The sequence below is a fragment of the Oncorhynchus keta genome, chromosome 14 (genome assembly GCF_023373465.1).
Source record: "Oncorhynchus keta strain PuntledgeMale-10-30-2019 chromosome 14, Oket_V2, whole genome shotgun sequence".
Taxonomy (NCBI): Eukaryota; Metazoa; Chordata; class Actinopteri; order Salmoniformes; family Salmonidae; genus Oncorhynchus; species Oncorhynchus keta.
In genome coordinates this window covers 36,884,866-36,892,337 of record NC_068434.1, presented here as the reverse complement: position 1 = coordinate 36,892,337, position 7,472 = coordinate 36,884,866, and the positions used below count along the sequence as shown (strand labels likewise).

The 7,472-nt window shown below is 45.6% G+C and overlaps 1 long non-coding RNA gene across 1 annotated transcript; it reads right to left on the bottom strand.

The window, feature by feature from the left end:
- Positions 1-1,570: 1,570 nt before the first annotated feature.
- LOC127907423 (uncharacterized) lies at positions 1,571-2,388 on the bottom strand. The gene is made up of 3 exons (XR_008064389.1): positions 2,102-2,388; positions 1,786-1,849; positions 1,571-1,689 (listed from the first exon to the last, which is right to left on the bottom strand). It is a non-coding gene; the product is annotated as an uncharacterized LOC127907423 (long non-coding RNA).
- Between the last annotated feature and the right edge of the window lie 5,084 nt (positions 2,389-7,472).

Genomic DNA, 7,472 nt, shown 5'->3' with positions numbered 1-7,472 from the left:
TATTATGAGCCATCCATACCTCAGCCGCCTCCACTGCTTTTAACTATCCCAAAGCCTACGACCAAGAGGCATAGAGAGGCAGCCTTTAGTTATTCTGCCCCCAGCCTCTGGAATAGCCTGCCAAATACCCTGAGGGGGGCTGAATCTGTGAAAATATTTAAAAGAGATCTTGTTTTCATATTGTTTTCACTATACATTTTACCTCTTGGGGATGTTATTCGAAAACATAATGTTAACTTTCACTGCTATGCGGATGACACACAGCTGTACATTTCAATGAAACATGGTGAAGCCCCAAAATTGCCCTCGCTAGAAGCATGTGTTTCAGACATAAGGAAGTGGATGGCTGCAAACGTTCTACTATTAAACTACTATTAAACTCGGACAAAACAGAGATGCTTGTTCTAGGTCCCAAGAAACAAAGAGATCTTCTGTTGAATCTGACAATTAATCTTAATGGTTGTACAGTCGTCTCAAATAAAACTGTGAAGGACCTCTGCGTTACTCTGGACCCTGATCTCTCTTTTGAAGAACATATCAAGACCATTTCGAGGACAGCTTTTTTCCATCTACGTAATATTGCAAAAATCAGAAACTTTCTGTCCAAAAATGATGCAGGAAAATTAATCCATGCTTTTGTCACTTCTAGGTTAGACTACTGCAATGCTCTACTTTCCGGCTACCCGGATAAAGCACTAAATACACTTCAGTTAGTGCTAAATACGGCTGCTAGAATCCTGACTAGAACCAAAAAAATTGATCATATTACTCCAGTGCTAGCCTCTCTACACTGGCTTCCTGTCAAAGCAAGGGCTGATTTCAAGGTTTTACTGCTAACCTACAAAGCATTACATGGGCTTGCTCCTACCTATCTCTCTGATTTGGTCCTGCCGTACATACCTACACGTACGCTACGGTCACAAGATGCAGGCCTCCTAATTGTCCCTAGAATTTCTAAGCAAACAGCTGGAGGCAGGGCTTTCTCCTATAGAGCTCCATTTTTATGGAACGGTCTGCCTACCCATGTCAGAGACGCAAACTCGGTCTCAACCTTTAAGTCTTTACTGAAGACTTATCTCTTCAGTGGGTCATATGATTGAGTGTAGTCTGGCCCAGGAGTGGGAAAGGTGAACGGAAAGGCTCTGGAGCAACGAACCGCCCTTGCTGTCTCTGCCTGGCCAGTTCCCCTCTTTCCACTGGGATTCTCTGCCTCTAACCCTATTACAGGGGCTGAGTCACTGGCTTACTGGGGCTCTCTCATGCCGTCCCTGCAGGGGGTGCGTCACCTCAGTGGGTTGATTCACTGTTGTGGTCATCCTGTCTGGGTTGGCGCCCCCCTTGGGTTGTGCCGTGGCGGAGATCTTTGTGGGCTATACTCAGCCTTGTCTCAGGATGGTAAGTTGGTGGTTGAAGATATCCTTCTAGTGGTGTGGGGGCTGTGCTTTGGCAAAGTGGGTGGGGTTATATCCTTCCTGTTTGGCCCTGTCCGGGGTGTCCTCGGATGGGGCCACAGTGTCTCCTGACCCCTCCTGTCTCAGCCTCCAGTATTTATGCTGCAGTAGTTTGTGTCGGGGGCTAGGGTCAGTTTGTTATATCTGGAGTACTTCTCCTGTCCTATTCAGTGTCCTGTGTGAATCTAAGTGTGCGTTCTCTAATTCTCTCCTTCTTTCTTTCTCTCTCTCGGAGGACCTGAGCCTTAGGACCATGCCCCAGGACTACCTGACATGATGGCTCCTTGCTGTCCCCAGTCCACCTGGCCATGCTGCTGCTCCAGTTTCAACTGACCTGAGCCCTAGGACCATGCCCCAGGACTACCTGACATGATGACTCCTTGCTGTCCCCAGTCCACCTGGCCATGCTGCTGCTCCAGTTTCAACTGTTCTGCCTTACTATTATTTGACCATGCTGGTCATTTATGAACATTTGAACATCTTGGCCATGTTCTGTTATAATCTCCACCCGGCACAGCCAGAAGAGGACTGGCCACCCCACATATGCTCTCTCTAATTCTCTCTTTCTTTCTCTCTCTCGGAGGACCTGAGCCCAAGGACCGTGCCCCAGGACGACCTAACATGATGACTCCTTGCTGTCCCCAGTCCACCTGACTGTGCTGCTGCTCCAGTTTCAACTGTTCTGCCTTACTATTATTTGACCATGCTGGTCATTTATGAACATTTGAACATCTTGGCCATGTTCTGTTATAATCTCCACCCGGCACAGCCAGAAGAGGACTGGCCACCCCACATAGCCTGGTTCCTCTCTAGGTTTCTTCCTAGGTTTTGGCCTTTCTAGGGAGTTTTTCCTAGCCACTGTGCTTCTACACCTGCATTGCTTGCTGTTTGGGGTTTTAGGCTGGGTTTCTGTACAGCACTTTGAGATATCAGCTGATGTACGTAGGGCTATATAAATAAAATTTGATTTGATTTGATCTTAAAACATCTTTTTAGCTTTGATTTTCCTTAGGGTGCTTTTTAGTTGTTCAGTTTCTGTCATTCTTTAGTTTTTTTAATCTTGTGTTTGTTGTGTAGCAAATATTTCAGCTTTATTTTCATTGTTTTTTTGTTTGTTTTTCCTGTAAAGCACATTGTGTTGCATTCCATGTCTGAAATGTGCAATATAAATGAAGCTTTGATTTGACTTGTAGTGTGACTGAGCTAATCGACTTGTAGAGTGACTGAATTAGTCTACTTGTATTGTGACTGAGTTACTTTAGTCCTCTTGTTGTGTGACTGAGTTAGTCCACTTGTAGTGGGACTGAGCTAGTCCACGTGTAATGTGACTGAGTTAGTCCACGTGTAATGTGACTGAATTAGTCCACTTGTCGTGTGAATGAGTTAGTCCACTTGTAGTGTGACTGAGTTAGTCCCCTTGTAGTGTGACTGAACAGGTCCACTTGTAGTGTGGCAGACTGAGTTTGTCCACTTGTAGTAGGACTGAATTAATCCACTTGTCGTGGGACTGAGTTAGTCCTGTGACTGCAATCATTAAAGAGGAATAAAGCCAAGGAGACTCCACCCAGTTAAAACACAGTTTTTTATTATTATTTTTATTTTGCTGTGCGTCAGCGAACAACATGTTCCACTTTCAGCGTTATCAGGTTCTACTCAGGGAGAGGGTAGGTGTTGATGTACAGTTGGCAATTTTTCCAGTCATGGACATGACTCGGATGAGTTTAACAATGAATAGGGTAATTATGGAATTCCATTCAAGCAGAGCTGGAAATAAGACTTTTCATGTGAGGGCATCACCTGATGGAGATAACACGGCCATCAATCAAATTACCCTGAACTCTGGTTCATATCTTTTCAAAATCTTACCTGTTCTTTGACCTCTCTCTCTTCCCTTTCTATCCACAAGCCAACGTTTACATTAAATTATTTTATTCAATGCATTTGATTGTATTTTATTCTGTCTGTTGTTTTTCTCTGTACCCACCCTTCCCTCATTCCACTCTCCATTTCCAGACGCAGTTCAGCCAGAGTTCAGAGGCGGGGTTGTCCATGTCAGGCCTTGTGACTTTTGTAACTGAAATGTACAATTAGTTTAGAGCAGAGTTGGGGGTTTAGAACTTGGTTGAGACTCAGAGTCATAACAGTTCTAAACCATGGAGACAACCAAGGAACAACTCAAAACATGCACATTCTAATTCCATGAAGGGACTATTTGTCACGTTCTGACCTTTATTTCCGTTGTTTTGTCATTATTTAGTATGGTCAGGGCGTGAGTTGGGGTGGACAGTCTGTTTGTTTTTCTATGATTTGGGGATTTCTATGTTTCGGCCTAGTATGGTTCTCAATCAGAGGCAGGTGTCATTAGTTGTCTCTGATTGAGAATCATACTTAGGTAGCCTGGGTTTCACTGTTTGTTGGTGGGTGATTGTCTATGTTGATTGCTTGTGTCAGCACAGTTCTCATTAGCGTCATGGTCGTTATTTTGTTTATTGTTTTTGTATAGTGTGTTTCAGTGTTCAGTGTTTTCTTTATTAAATATCAAGATGAACACAAACCACGCCGCATTTTGGTCCTCCGATCCTTCTCGCCTCTCCTCTTCAGATGAAGAGGAGGAAGACCGTGACACTATTAATAATGTCCAAAAGAACTGGACAGAAAAGAGAGGGAATGGGAATGGGAAGAAAGGGAGAGTGAGGTAGAAAGTGGATGGAAAGAGTGAGAGAGAAGGGAATGAAGATATATAAAAGGACATAGAGAGGAGAGTGAGGTAGAGAGGAGAGTGAGGTAGAGAGGAGAGTGAGGTAGAAAATGGATGGAAAGAGTGAGAGAAGGGAATGAAGATATATAAAAGGACATAGAGAGGAGAGTGAGGTAGAGAGGAGAGTGAGGTAGAGAAGAGAGTGAGGTAGAGAGGAGAGTGAGGTAGAGAGGAGAGTGAGGTAGAGAGGAGAGTGAGGTAGAGAGGAGAGTGAGGTAGAGAGGAAGAAATGTTAAAGAAACAAAAAGCAAAGTGAAGAGGAGGATGATTGAGAGATGAGAAGAGCGCAGCATGAAGTTAAGTAGAGAGGTAGAGAGAAAGCAAAGAATGAAGAGCTGCTTCTGAGCCATTTAAGAGGAATACAATGGTACTCTGCCTCAATGACTCTACAAGTCACTCCACTCCATGAGAGGCCTTCTGAAAGAGAGAGTGTGTGTGTGTGTGTGTGTGTGTGCGTGCGTGTGTGGCCCATCCCAGAGAGATCATTAGCAAGTCAAAAAGAGCTCTAAACACCCGCACTTAGCACACATCACTTTAATCATACATTTACACTGTGGAGGGTTCGGGCTAGAGTAGTGATCCAGCCTGGGTGAGTGGTGCCAGGGCTGTGCACCAGAGCTCCAGTGCTCCCCCACAGCCCAGTCCTTCAGGTGCCTCCTCCTAAAACCAAGCCTCCTGGACTATGCAGTCCACACAAGCATCACAGTAATTCACTCACACACAGAGAGAGAGAAAGATTTCCACATGGAGCTCTCTACACATAACAAGTGTGTTTGTAGCCATAGTAATGAGAGAGGGTAATTCCTAGCAGCCAGTGGTGGTTTGGCTCCAGCTGTAAGTGTTACTGCTAGTAGAAACAGATCTAGAACTATGTTCTGTATCTATCTGTAGGATATTTGCTGGCACTAGTGATTTCCAGGTGGCCTTGTTTGAGTGAGCCTTCACTCTGATACGTGCTAATTCCTCACATCCTTAATCCACAAATGAATACCCTTTCTCTACCTCGTCCTTCTTCCTCTGCCTTCCTAGTAGGAAGCTGGGGGGCCCTGGAAACCACTGATCGATTCCTGGTGTTCCAGGGGGAAGATAATGAATGTGGGAACCAGAGCCAGTTGAAGTGGAGCAACTCCCCAAAGGGAGGGGCTTAGTTTTAATTAGCCAACTTTAATGGGGTGGGGGGGGGTGAGCGAAAGAGAGAGAGCGATGGAGACAGAGAGGAGCAGAGAGAGATACGGGCTTTAAGTGTCTCTGTTGCAGGATTAGCATTGAACCCACTAATACATGAACTCTACTCTACTAAATAACCATATATCAAAGGAATGTCCCGTGGAAACCTGTTTGTAGAGCAACAACACAGTACTCTGGCTAGCCATGGCTTCACTCACACTGATTTCTGAGGGGGCAAAAATACCCCCGCTACTGTAGCTGTGTGAAGTGAAATTAGATCATGTTTCCTGAGGCCCTATATAACTGTGACCCACCAGTTTTAATCTAACCTTGATACACTATATATACAAAAGTATTGGGACAAATTAGTAGATTCAGCTATTTCAGCCACACCCATGCTGACAGGTGTAGAAAATCAAGCACACAGCCATGCAATCTCCATAGACTTACTGAAGAGCTCAGTGACTTTCAACTTGGTACCGTCATAGGATGCCACCTTTCCAGCAAGTCAGTTCATCAAATTTCTGCCCTGCTAAAGCTTCCCCCGTTAACTGAAAGGGCTGTCTAGGAGCAACAACAGCTCAGACGGGAAGTGGTAGGCCACACAAACTCACAGAACGGGACCGCCAAGTGCTAAGGCGGGTAGTGCGTAAAAATCATCTGTCCTCGGTTGCAACACTCACTACCGAGTTCCAAACTGCGCCTGGAAGCAACAAGAACTGTTCATCGGGAGCTTCATGAAATGGGTTTCCATGGCTGACAAGCCGCACAAGCCAAAGATCACCATGCCAATGCCAAGCGTCGGCTGGAGTGGTGTAAAGCTCGCCACCATTTGACTCTGGAGCAGTGAAAAGGCGTTCTCTGGAATGATGAATCAAGCTTCGCCATCTGGCAGTCTGACAGATGAACCTGGGTTTGGCGGATGCCGGGAGAACGTTACGTGCAAAATGCATAGTACCAAATGTAAAGTTTGGAATAATGGTCTGGGACTGTTTTTCATGGTTCAGGCTAGGCACCTTAGTTCCAGTGAAGGGTGAACGCTACAGCATAAAATGATATTCTAGACGTTTCTGTGCTTCCAACTTTGTGGCAACAGATTTGGGAGGTCCCTTTGCTGTTTCAGCATGACAATGACCCCGTGCACAAAGCGAGGTCCATACAGAAGTGGCTTGTCCAGATCGATGTGGAAGAACTTGACTGGTCTGCACAGAGTCCTGATCTCAACCCCATCTAACAATTTTGGAACACAGACTGCGAGCCAGGCCTAATCGCCCAGCATCAGTGCAGACCTCACTTATGCTCTTTCTCACTGTCCATCTTTCTTTGTTGGCTCTCTCTCTCTCTCATCTAATGCTTGTCTCCCCCTCTAGACTCTATTCCCAGCCCTGCGGTGTGATGTGAATACCAGTGTGTGAGTTGACGATAGTGTGAATGACAGTGGTTGAGAGTGCAACCATGGTTATACCAGTCTCCTCTCTCATCCCAGTCTCAGCCCAGTAGGGGAGAGTGGGGTAAATTGAGCCCTTTTTACTTTCAGCACCACTCTGTCAATGGAAACAGATACTGTGTCAATTGATTAGACATGATTTAGAAAGGCACACACCTGTCTTTATAAGGTCCCACAGTTGACAGTTTATGTCAGAACAAAAACCAAGCAATGAGGTCGAAGGAATTGTCCATAGAGTTGAGACAGGATTGGGTCGAGGCACAGATCTGGGAAAGGGTACCAAAAAATCTGCAGCATTGAAGGTCCCCAAGAACACAGTGGCCTCCGTCACTCTTAAATGGAAGAAGTTTGGGACCATCATGACTCATCCTAGAGCTGGCCACCCAGCCAAACTGAGCAATCGGAGGAGAAATACCTTGACCAAGAACCTGATGGTCACTCTGACAGAGCTCCAGAGTTCCTTTGTGGAGATGGGAGAACCTTCCAGAAGGACAACCATCTCTGCAGCACTCCACCAATCAGGCCTTTATGGTAGAGTGGCCAGACGAAAGCCACTCCTTAGTAAAAGACACATGACAGCCCGCTTGGAGTTTGCCAAAACGCACCTAAAGGACTCTCAGACCATGAGAAACAAGATTCTCTGGTCTGT